Source organism: Pristiophorus japonicus, chromosome 2 (assembly GCF_044704955.1).
Source record: "Pristiophorus japonicus isolate sPriJap1 chromosome 2, sPriJap1.hap1, whole genome shotgun sequence".
Lineage (NCBI taxonomy): Eukaryota > Metazoa > Chordata > Chondrichthyes > Pristiophoridae > Pristiophorus > Pristiophorus japonicus.
This window is the reverse complement of record NC_091978.1, coordinates 256,599,603-256,613,220: the sequence shown is the minus strand read 5'-3', so window position 1 is coordinate 256,613,220 and position 13,618 is coordinate 256,599,603.

The window sequence follows — 13,618 nt, the reverse complement described above, 5'->3', positions numbered from 1 at the left end:
CCAATAGCATCTTCTGGTGGTACAGGTATGGTGTATACAGTGTGAAGATACATTTAGTGGTCTACTGTTACAGTACATACATTATACATACACAACAACACTTCCCCCTAAGTTTTGTGCAACAGCCTTTTGCACTGTGTGCTCTGACCCTCAACTTGAATGCGCAAAGCCCTTGCACTTTGTCTGTGCTTGGGAATGGTTCTCTCCCTATGGACCCCCAGTTCCTTATTGCCACGACATTGGGAAGTGGTCAGCAGTGGACGGTTGGAGGTTGTAGTGAGGGTTGTGTAGATTCTGGGTGTGATCCATGTGTCCATGGCTACATACATCCATTCCCCCCCCCCCCATACATAGACCATGTGTGTGGCTCAACACCTGCATTGGCATACATGTACTGAGAGTAAAGAATCGGATTGGTTATTCACTCTTTTTGAGTTCAGCAGTGGTGGAGCACATACATATTACAGGTAAGGTACATACGTGGCATTGCCATCTCCAACTGGAGGCGTGGGTGCAGGTGGGTGAGGCCATTTAGTGGTGGGCAGAGCCACTGGAATGTGTGGCCTCCCTGTCCTCCTTTTTAGGGCTGCAGGGTCTCCCTGCTGCCCTTCAGCCGTGATGGAAGTCTGGTCATCCCAGGTTCCGCCGGGAGGGCCGGAGGGTGCTGGCCTCTTGCTTCCGGTTCTGGCCCTGGTGGCCAGGGAGGTAGGGCCAATCTGGGGCAATGTGCCAGTGGTGGTGCCTGTGCCGTCCATTGATCGCTGGCCCTACAGTGGGTATGCTCCCACTGTGTATGTAGCCACCCTCCCTGGGGCAACACATTGGTCCCGGAAGCGCAGGCTACATGATCAGGTAGCCCGCTGGACCTGGGTGCTTCCCACGGGAGTTTCCTTTGGCTTTGTCGGCGTGCATGTAGAACACGGCATCATATCTCATTTCATCGTTAGCATTCATGATACATTGGCTCCAACCGCAAACAGCCGACTCGACATTGTTATTTGCCTTTATACTTTTGCATTTGACAATTACATCACTTTCTTGTGTACTATCAGCATCTCAGTACAAGGTTGCATTTAAATAACTGCATTTGTTAGTTACATTTTTTTCATTAGTATTACCAGCATCACTGTTCAACAGTACACTTATATACTTGCGTTTGTTGATTGCATCTTTTACATTAGTGTCACCGGCATCGCTGTTCAATGGTACATTTGTATAGTTGCATTCGTTAATGACATCTTTATCATTAGTGTCATTGGCATCGCTGTGCAAAGAGTGGAACTGTCCCTTTAATTGTTCTGGGTTGCCGGTCTCCTTTAAAAGGGCCTTGTAATCTTTACCCCAATCCAGTTCGCTGCTTGGCATCACGTGTTGATTCCTCAACGCTGCCCCTCGTGGTCTGATCGCGGCCATCTTGATTTCAGGTGCTTCACCTCGTGGTGCGGGCACCATCTTCTTTCGCTCCACGAGGTAGGCTGTGGTGATCCTTTTCTCCCCAGGTTCTGCCACGGAAGCTGGGAATCTACCTTCTGTCCTCCGAGTCCTGCCACTGGAACCCAGAAGGTGAGGTCTGGTCGTTCGGGTTGAATCATCCGACCATTGAGTTGTGCAGGTTGTGTCGTCGCCACGCAATCGAGTTGGACGGTAGGATCTTCAGGTGCTGCGATGGATCCAAATTTGGGGCCGCATAGGACGTCGATCACCGGGGCCTGGAGGCTTTCCCAGCTCCAACAGATTTGGATTTGCTTCATCCATTTTCTTCCTAGCAGCATTGGACCATCACCGGCAATGATCTACAAAGGTAGCTCGTGCATCGCACCGCTGTGGGACAACTGGATATCCACGCTGCCAACCACTGGGATGTGTAAGTGAACAGCTTCGCCTGGATTGGGAGCATTTTGGCTCGTTCGGTGGGATTATCCCAGAGTTTCTCGAAGGCCGTCAGATTCATCAGCGATTGGCTCGCCCCTGTGTCAACCTCCATCGAGACTGGAACACCGTTGATTTCTACTTCCATTTTCCATTGGGAACTCACGGTGGAGCAGGTATACACTCCGTACACCTCTTCCAAGGGCTGAGCTGCCTCATAGACCCTCTCCTTGTCTTCATCAGCGTTGGAGCCCGGTGATCGGCCAACTCTTCAGCGACTCGGTGAGTAAAATTTCTTTGACACATTCGCTGGAGATGACCTTTAGTGTTACAGCCTTTGCAAGTAAAGTCTCTGTATTGGCACTGGTGGATCCTGCGATTTCCTCCACAGCGCCAGCATGGGGCTGGCCGGTTGGCCCCATGTGGCGGACTCAGGGTTGCGGGACTCGGGACAGCAGCCTTACCTCTGAAAGGCGCCATTCGGTTCACTGTACTTGTCGGGTTAGAGTCCTGGGCGTGAGTCATCATCCTCTTGGAATCACAGGCTGAAATCATGAATGCCTGGCTCACTTTAATTGCCTTCTGCAGGGTGACCGTAGTGACGGCAGAGAGCAGCGTGTGGAGGAGGCCCTCGTGGCCGATTACAATAACAAATATATCCCTCAGTGCTTCGGTGAGGTGGTCGCCAAAATCACACAGTGCAGCCAATCGTCTCAGGTCTGCAGCATATTCTGCAAATACTTGGCCTTCGGGCCGCCGGTGGGTGTAGAATCGGTGTCTGGCTGTGAGGATGCTCTCTTTAGGTTTGAGATGTTCCTGTTCCTTGTTACGAGCTCCATGTATGTTTTGGTTGTCAACTTCGCTGAGGATAGCAGGTCCCTGACAAGGCCATGGACAGTGGGCCCACAACTGCTGAGCAGGATAGCTCTGCGCTTATCAGCCAGCGAGGTCGGACTGACTCCTGCTCGGTCATTGGCAGTGCAAAAGTGTTTGAGCCTTTCCACAAAGGCATCCTAATCTTCCCCATCAGCGAATTGTTGAAAGTTGCTTCGGTTAGACATGTTGAGTGTGGAAATTTATAATCTCGTCGCCAGTTGTGGTATATGCAAGCACTCTAATAATGACTTCTTGAGGCAAGGGTATTGTACTTGAACCGTGGTGACCTTAGTCCGTTTATTGCAGCTTCTTGAGTGAGAACACAATGAGGTGAGCTTCCTTTTATACTTGGTTACCTGCAGTGTGCAGGTGACCCTTAGGTCTCCACCAGTAGCACACTCTGGTGGTACAGGTATGGTGTATATAGTGTGAAGGTACATTCAGTGGTCCAGTGTTACAGTACATACATCATCAATACACAACACTCCACACTCTCCAAAAGCAGAAACTCAAAACCATAGCACTTCAAATGTTCAAAATCCAAACCCTCGTACTCCAAACTCTCCAAAAAATCACACTCAATACACTCGCACTCCAAAGCCTCACACTCCAAATCCTCACAGGTCAGACACTCGCACTTCAAACCCTCACACTCCAAACGCTCACACTCCAATCCCGCCAAATGCTCAGACTCCAAAGCATCACACTCCAAACCCTCTCATTCCAAACTATCAAACTCCAACCACTCGCACATGAAATGCTCACAATCTAAATGATCACATTCCAACCACTCCAAACCCTCACCCTCCAAACCCTCACAATCCAAACCCTCACAATCCAAACCCTCGCACTCCAGACCCTCACACAACAAATGCTCACAATCCAAACCCATGCATTCCAAACACTTCAAACCCTCGCACTCCAAAACCATTGTCCGCCAAATGCTCACACTCCAGAACCTCTCAATCCAAACCCGCAGACTCCAAACATTCGCACTCCAAATCGTTGCATTTCAAACACTCACAATCCAAATGCTCGAACTCCAAACTCTCCAAAGCCTCACAATCCAAATCCTCACAGGTCAAATCCTCATACTCCAAACCCTTGCACTCCAAACCTTCAGACTTCAAATCCTCACACTTCAAACTCTCACACTCCAAACCCTCTCATTCCAAGCCTTCAGACTCCAAAACCTCGCACCGCAAACCTTTGCATTCCAATCCCTCCAAATGCACACACTCCAAACTCTTGCACTTGAAAAACTCGCAGTCCAAATCCTCGCACTCCAAACCCTCACACTCCAAACTCTTGCACTCCAAACCCTTGCACTCCAAACCCTCGCACTCCAAACCCCCGCACTCCAAACCCCCGCACTCCAAACCCCCGCACTCCAAACCCCCGCACTCCAAACCCTTGCATTTGAAAAGCTCGCACTCCAAACCCTTGCACTCCAAACCCTCGCACTTCAAACCCTCGCACTCCAAACTCTCACACTCCAAACCCTCGCACTCCGAAACCATCGTCCTCCAAATGCTCACACTCTAGACCCTCGCAATCCAAACCTGCAGATTCCATACCCTCACACTACAAACTCTCCAAACACTCGCAACCTCGACACTCACACACAAAACCCTCGCACTCCAAATACTCCAAAACTCTCACACTCAAAATCATCACATTTCAAATGCTCACAATCCAAATGCTCGAACTCCAAACTCTCGAAAGCCTCACACTCCAAACCCTCATACTCCAAACCCTCGCACTCCAAACCACGCACTCCGAGCCCTCATGCTCCAAACCCTCACACTCCAAACCCTCACACTCCAAACCCTCACACTCCAAACCCTCACACTCCAAACCCTCACACTCCAAACCCTCACACTCCAAACCCTCACACTCCAAACTCTCACATTCCAAACTCTCACACTCTAAACCCTCGCACTCCGAAACCATCGTCCTCCAAATGCTCACACTCTAGACCCTCGCAATCCAAACCTGCAGATTCCATACACTCACACTACAAACTCTCCAAACACTCGCAACCTCGACACTCACACACCAAACCCTCGCACTCCAAATACTCCAAAACTCTCACACTCAAAATCATCACATTTCAAATGCTCACAATCCAAATGCTCAAACTCCAAACTCTCGAAAGCCTCACACTCCAAACCCTCTAACTCCAAACCCTCGCACTCCAAACCACGCACTCCGAGCCCTCATACTCCAAACCCTCACACTCCAAACCCTCATACTCCAAACCCTCAAACTCCAAACCCTCGGACTCCAAACCCTCGGACTCCAAACCCTCGGACTCCAAACCCTCGGACTCCAAACCCTCGGACTCCAAACTCTCACACTCTAAACTCTCAAACTCCAAACTCTCCAAAGCCTCGTACTCCAAACTCTCTAAACCCAACACGCACCAAGGGCTAGAACCTCCACTTTTGTACTTATCGCCCAAAAATGGGTGTTATTTCTGGCAAGGGCAGCAGAAAGGGTTTTCACATCGCCGGCTTCTCACCCATTCTTATAGCACCTAGTGTTCATTTTTGAAAATGAGCGTTACCGTGAGCGATATGAAATGGGCGGCAACGTTAAATATTTTTGACCTTCTGCTGTAAAGTGTGGCCGTCCTTAGCAGCAGCATGGCAATGCTTGATTCCCGCGATTCAGGAGGTCAACGGTCATCATGACATGCGCAGAAGAGGAGACAGAGAGCGAGGGAGCTCAGAGGCACTGAAAGCGTGTGTGGCTGTGGTGTGTGCTTGTCTGGCTGTTGTGGGAGGCACGAGGGAGATTCACCAGCAGCAAAAAGCCTACTAAGCACCAAGAACATAGTTGGCACTGGGTTTTTGTCCAACAAGTAAGATATAACATGGAAGTGATGGAGGAGGCCCTGGAGCTGGTAGCCAGGAATACTGGTGGCAGAGGGTTCCCAGTGGTTCTGGAGTGCCTCACTGCACCCCAAAGTGCTGCACCCCCATTGCCAACCACACATGAGAGCCAGCAGCAACACCTTGCTTCTGGCTCGGAGCACGTTCCCACCTCAGGACTGTCTTCTCCTGTACCTGTCCAAGCAGCATTTCGGATTTCGGCCATCAGCCCCCCACCCCTCACCAATGAAGCATTGCCTGAGGAGCTCCTCGGCCAGATGGCTTGGAGTCAGGAGAGGAAGGGGAAGTAGAGGTGGGGAGGAGAAGCGGGTGGGGGGGGGGGGGGGGGGAGGGGTGGTGGGAAGGGTTGGTTTGTACAGAAATACTGATCATTTCAGCCTAATGTTCGGTTTAAATGTTTTTTATTTAACAAAAATTTGTAGCACATTGGCTCAGTTGGCTGCACCATTACACGCTGGTGATTCCTTAACATCAAAGGGTATAATGATACTTAACTTCAATCAACTTAAACTTTAACTGTCACCAAGGTGATGCCCACCATTAATGTATGACCTGCACACCCAGCAGTGTGTCAGCCTTGTAAATACCACCAACGTTCTTTCAGGCAAAAAGATCATTGATGAGCTCCTGACGTAAGGCTCTTGCAGCTATCATGCCACCATAGGCTCTTTCATGCAGTCTACAGGGGAGCAGGGGCATGGCTTCAGCGTCAGCCTGATTGTCTGGGCCAATGTCAGCGTCCGCCTCCTCGTCCTCCTCTTCCTCTTTCTGGTGAGGTGGACTGTCAGAGTCATCAGGCAATTCTTGTCCCCCCACTGATAGCCAAGTTGTGCAACATGGAGCGAATTGCGCTACCTGCTCAGGGTGGTATTGGAGCTCGCCTCCTGAGTGGTCGAGGCATCTAACGCGCTGCTTCAGCACTCCAGTGGTTTTCTCCACGATATTGCGAGTGGCTCTGTGGCTCTCATTGTATCACCTCTCGGCCTCGGTGTGGGTGTCACGCAAGGGGGTCATCAGCCAGGTAGCAAGGCCATATCCTTTGTCACCAAGCATCCAGCATTGACCTTGTGGCTGATTGTTAAACAAGTCAGATACAGTGCTCTCACGCAGGATGTGAGCATCATGGATGCTGCCCGGAAATTGAGCATTCACTGCCAGTATAATTTGCTGGTGGTCGACAAATAGCTGGACATTCAGGGAGTGGAATCCCTTGAGGTTCCTGATAACCTCAGCATCCTGAAAAGGTGCCCGCATCGCGATGTGCGTACAGTCTATTGCTCCCTGCATCTTGGGGAAGTTTGCAATTCTGGAGAATCCTAGAGCCCTCTAACTCTGTGCCTCCCTGGTCATAGGGAAGCTGATCAAGTCCCTCCTGCATGCGTACAGGGCTTCAGTGAGCTGTCTAATGCAGCGATGTGTGGCATGCTGAGAAAGCCCGCAAATGTCTCCAGCTGTGGCCTGAAAAGAATGCGAGGCGTAGAACGACAGTGCTGCGGTGACTTTGATCTAAATGGACAGTACAGTACTGATGGTGCTGGCAGGCTGCAGATCTGCCCTTACCAGCTGGCATACCTCAGTGATAACCTCTTTGTGGAAGCGCAGTCTCCGAAGGCAGGTGGTGTCGGGCATGTCGAGGTAAGACTGCTTCTCCTTTTACTTGGGGGGTGTAACGTCTGGTCCTCCTCATCAGTCTGGCATGTCTTACATTGGGCACATAATGCAGTGGAGCATTCCTTCGGTGATGTCGAGTCTGCTGCATGTAATTGGTCACCAAGAGAGGGTGAGAAAGGACAGGCCCCATTGCAGTAGCTCTCTGTTTTCCATCGATTGGTCACAAACAAGGAATGTCCGGATGAAGACACCTCTTCAATTACAATCAGTCACAGTATGATCAAGATGTTTTTACAGATGTTCATATCAACTCCAACGACCTGCAGAGTACATCCAAACTCCCCCGAGGTTGAAGCACAGCAGCCTTTTAAAGGGTGCGACATGTGATGTAGAACATGGCGTCCATAACGCTGTGATTAGTACCAGTTAGTTCCACTTTATCTGGGCGGTTTTTTGGGCGAGCGATATTGTGGGTGATATGTGTGCAAGGTGGTGAAATTGACGCTGGGCGATCACATGGCTGTTAGTTTTAGTAAATATGCTCTTCATGACAAAAAAAAGTGGCCAGGCGTTAATATTGACTCTCGGCATTAAATCAGTGCAGAAAGTAACGCTGGGTGATATTATGGGCGTTAATTTAGCCCATTCTGATGATTCTGCCAAAAAAAAGTGGGCGGGTGGTAATATTTTTTCCGCTCGCCGATGTTTCCTAAAAATGCCCGCCAGCTTCCATTTTGTGCCAAAATGGGCGTTATATGGGCGTTAAGCATGCAAAAAGTGGAAAATCTAGCCCCATAACCCTACATACCCTCACACTCCTAACCCTCGCACTCCAAACCATCCAAAACCTCCAAACATAGAGACTCCAAATCTTCATGCTCAAAGCACACACACTCTAATCCCTCGCACTCCAAAGCCTCGCACTCCTCGCACTCCAAACCCTCGCACTCCAAACCCTCGCACTCCAAACCCTCGCATTCCAAACCCTCGCACTCCAAACCCTCGCATTCCAAACCCTCGCACTCCAAACCCTCGCTCTCCAAACCCTCGCTCTCCAAATCCTCGCTCTCCAAACCCTCACACTCTAATCCCTCAAACTAATTCATATGCTTGACGTTCGCACTTGAAACGCTTGCACTTCAAACATTCACATTCCAAACTCAACATAATCCAGTCCCTCACATTCAAAACCCTCGGACTAGAAGCCCTCACACTACAAACCCTCACACTCTAAACTCTCAAACTCCAAACCCTCACACTCTTCACTTTCACACTTCAATCCTCACACTTCAAACATTCACATTCCAAACTCAACAAAAACCAAACCATACTGGCAGTGAATGCCAAATGTCCGGGGACCTTCGATGAGGCTTACATCCTGTGTGAGAGCGCTGTCTCTGACATCTTTAAGAGTCAGCCACAAGGACATTGCTGGATGCTTGGTGATAACCGATATGGCCTAGCCACCTGGCTGATGATCCCCCTGCGCGACGCCCACACCGAGGCCGAGAAGCGATACAACCGGAGCCACATAGAGACATGCAATGTGGTCCAGAAAACAATAGCTGTGCTTAAGCAGCGCTTCAGATGTCTGGACCACTCAGAAGGGGAGCTACAATACAACCCTGAGCAAGTAAGTAAATTTTAAGTCGTGTGCTCCATGCTACACAAGCTAACTATTAGGAGGGGCCAAGAATTGCCAGAAGGGACTGATGCTGCATCTCAGGAGAGAGAGGACGAGGACGACGAGGGGTTGGACGCTGACCGAGGGCCAGACAATCAGGCTGGCTATGCAACCATGCCCATGACCCCTCCAGACCACAGGAAAGGGCCCGTGGTGGCTACATAGCTGCAAGACTCCTACGTGAGGAGCTGATATCTGAACGATTTGCCTGAAAGAACGTTGATGTGAGTGACAACGCTGACAGACTGCTGTGTGTGTGTGCAGCTCAAACATCAATGGTGCCCATCAGCTTGATGCCAGTTACAATTTACGTTGATTGAAGTTAAGTTTTATTTAACCCTATCATGTTAAGGAATCACCAATGTGTAGCGGTCCAGCTATCTGAGACAATAAGCAACAGGTTATGTTCAATTAAAAAAATGTTATACCAACATTGGTCTGAAATCATAAGCATCACAGGCAATAACACCCAAACCCCGCCCACACCCCACTTTTTCCAACATTGACATCAATCAAATGTTCAACATGTCCAGCAACACAGAATACAAAGACAAAGCACCTCACTTTCGTTCCCCCCTCCCCTTCTTTTCACCACCTCTACCCCTTCCCCTCCTCACTCCACAGCGCCTGGCCGAGCAGCTCCTCGGGTGGTGCCTCATTGGGACGGATGAAGGCAGATGCAGTGGTTGGACGGGTACGGGAGCAGTGGGGGGCAGTGCTAAGGATGCAACATTCTCTGATGTAGAAGCAGGATCTTGGTCCTTGCTCTCATCTGTTGCTTGCAGTGATGGTGCGGAACCTAAGGGTGAGTGCCGTGCTCTGGGAACACTGGGAGGCCTGTGCCAGCAGTGTTCCTGGCTGTCGCATCCAGGGCCTCCGCCATCCGCGGAATGTACTCGGTCATGGTGGCCAGCTGTCGGGATATGCCCCCCAATGCTTCAATGAGCTGGTCACCGATTGCTACAGTCCTCCTGGACAACTGTACCATCTTTCTGCTCTCATGTGGTGCTCGTGGAACAGACCTGCCGCGTCCACGAGGCCGCCGTGGGGTCGGCGCCATCCTGAGGACAAATGGGGTGCCCTGTGGGGAGCTGCTTGGGGCCGGTACCTCCAGAGTGGAGGCGGGAATGACCGGAGGACCACTAGATGGCCTTGGGGTGGAATGGCTTCTGGAGCATGGCGATGCAGATTCCTCGATGTCCGCGCTCTCATCCGTCGAGAACAGACCCAGCAGATTGACGGGCGAGAATCGGAGCCCCTCAGCACCAGTTGTAGCCTCTGTGGCCTTGCCTGGGATACGCTGCTGGCTGAGCTGCAAAACACAAATGACGTTATTAGAGGAGATTGGGTGCTCGGGTGGCAAAGTGAGTCCAGCGTTACACACAGCATATGCACGACAAAAGCACCACCGCAATCAAAATCATCAGAGACATCACATTTCATGACCATCAACACATTTGCATTGCAATGCTTTTCATTAGGCCAGCTTTATTTCTATGACAATTTTACAAATCATTTATCATATATGATTGTTCGGATATGAGTGGGTGTGGCATATATTGACTTTATATCATGCAATGGTGTAAACTTTACTCACGCAACATTACTTCAGGGTCTGCAGATGCTTGTGTGGCTGTCCGGGTGTGCTTCCCCATGAGTGCGAGCACCCGCTCCTCCATCTCAGTGATGTCGCTGGTGACTGGTGGCCCCCCACCCGTTCGCCTCTGCACGGACCTCATCGTCGAGAGCTTCTTCTGTAAAAGGTGACAGGACAACATGACATGAGATCATTGCGTGATATCATTGCTAGGTACTGTCACAGACACTGATACAACACATAACTAACAAATGTAATCATGATTATTATGATAATTATCATTCTTTACCGAAAGACCTGCACCATTACCGCAGGCTTTGAGTAAAACATTCCCAGTAAAAGTGAAAGACCTCACATCTGCTGATAGTCACTCACCAGGGCCTGATGGACTGCATCCCAGAGTACTTAAGGAGGTGGCCTTGGAAATAGTGGATGCGTTGACAGTCATTTTCCAACATTCCATTGACTCTGGATCAGTTCCTATCGAGTGGAGGGTAGCCAATGTAACCCCACTTTTTAAAAAAGGAGGGAGAGAGAAAACAGGGAATTATAGACCGGTCAGCCTGACATCGGTAGTGGGTAAAATGATGGAATCAATTATTAAGGATGTCATAGCAGTGCATTTAGAAAGAGGTGACATGATAGGTCCAAGTCAGCATGGATTTGTGAAAGGGAAATCATGCTTGACAAATCTTCTGGAATTTTTTGAGGATGTTTCCAGTAGAGTGGATAAGGGAGAACCAGTTGATGTGGTATATTTGGACTTTCAGAAGGCGTTCGACAAGGTCCCACACAAGAGATTGATGTGCAAAGTTAGAGCACATGGGATTGGGGGTAGTGTACTGACATGGATTGAGAACTGGTTGTCAGACAGGAAGCAAAGAGTAGGAGTAAATGGGTACTTTTCAGAATGGCAGGCAGTGACTAGTGGGGTACCGCAAGGTTCTGTGCTGGGGCCCCAGCTGTTTACACTGTACATTAATGATTTAGATGAGGGGATTAAATGTAGTATCTCCAAATTTGCGGATGACACTAAGTTGGGTGGCAGTGTGAGCTGTGAGGAGGATGCTGTGAGGCTGCAGAGCGACTTGGATAGGTTAGGTGAGTGGGCAAATGCATGGCAGATGAAGTATAATGTGGATAAATGTGAGGTTATCCACTTTGGTGGTAAAAACAGAGAGACAGACTATTATCTGAATGGTGACAGATTAGGAAAAGGGGAGGTGCAAAGAGACCTGGGTGTCATGGTACATCAGTCATTGAAGGTTGGCATGCAGGTGCAGCAGGCGGTTAAGAAAGCAAATGGCATGTTGGCCTTCATAGCAAGGGGATTTGAGTACAGGGGCAGGGAGGTGTTACTACAGTTGTACAGGGCATTGGTGAGGCCACACCTGGAGTATTGTGTACAGTTTTGGTCTCCTAACCTGAGGAAGGACATTCTTGCTATTGAGGGAGTGCAGCGAAGGTTCACCAGACTGATTCCCGGGATGGCGGGACTGACCTATCAAGAAAGACTGGATCAACTGGGCTTGTATTCACTGGAGTTCAGAAGAATGAGAGGGGACCTCATAGAAACATTTAAAATTCTGACGGGGTTAGACAGGTTAGATGCAGGAAGAATGTTCCCAATGTTGGGGAAGTCCAGAACCAGAGATCACAGTCTAAGGATAAGGGGCAAGCCATTTAGGACCGAGATGCGGAGGAACTTCTTCACCCAGAGAGTGGTGAACCTGTGGAATTCTCTACCACAGAAAGTTGTTGAGGCCAATTCACTAAATATATTCAAAAAGGAGTTAGATGAGGTCCTTACTACTAGGGGGATCAACGGCTATGGCGAGAAAGCAGGAATGGGGTACTGAAGTTGAATGTTCAGCCATGAACTCATTGAATGGCGGTGCAGGCTAGAAGGGCCGAATGGCCTACTGCTGCACCTATTTTCTATGTTTCTATGTTTCTATGACTGTTACAAATCAAATTATATAAATACATAAGTACATGTAAATCAATGTAATACTTACTCTTGCGGATCCCACAAGGTCGTTTCATCGTTTGCGGCATTGGTTGCCCTCACGCATCATGTTGGTCGCTGACGAGACCACCTCTGCTATCTCGGTCCATATCTTCTGGTAGGCCTTTGGGGTGGGCTTCCCACGCCTTCCCTGTGTCAAATCACCCCAGCGTAACTCGACCTGTTGCAGGAGGGAGGCATTTGCCTCGTCCGAGAACCTCCTCGCTCTTTTGCGCCCTCCAATGTGCTCCTCTCCCACCTCACTGCTCTCGCTAGTATCAGTCTCCACAGCGCGCTGTGATGCCTCCTCCTCTCCCTCAATTATAGGCCAAATTTGGGCAAATATCTGGCTGGTAACAGCTAATTTTTGTTTCATTATTTGCTATAAAGCTCTAAACTCACCCTACTTCCTCCCAAATCAGCCACACCACACCCACAATCGCCTTCAGTATATCTCAGCTCCCCCTCTCTCTGTCTCCTCTTCTGCGCATGTCATGATGACCCTTGACCTCCTGAATTGCGGGAATCGAGCGTTGCCATGCCATTGCTAAGGACGGCGACACTTTATGGCAGAAGGTCAGTGAGATTTAATGCTACCGCCCATTTCATATCGCTTGCGGTAACGCCCAATTTCAAAAATCGAAACTAGGTGCTTTGAGAATGGGCGAGATGCCGGCAATCTGAAAACCCATTTTTACCACCCACGCCAGAAATAACGCCCTTTTTTGGGCGATATGCACAAAATTGTAAAATCTAGCCCCATGTCTTGGTCCAGTAGCAAGGATTAGCCAGGACGACTGGAGACCAGCTCTGCTGCACGGATCTAGTGCGCACAGATATCGCAGTGTGGGCTGGCCCATGGTGCCCGTTGGCCCTCGCCTCTCCTGGGCCCCGATCATATCCCTCTACGAACTCTCACCGCTCCTTCGCCCTGACCTCGCCGCTCCTGCTGTACCTGCCCGCACTGCAGTAAGCCGTCGCCCTCCTGCAACAGCACATGCTGCTCCCTGCAATGGTATGCTGCTACACACTGCTACCTCTAATAGCCCCGTCCTGCTGATGGTCTTGCAGGCCGG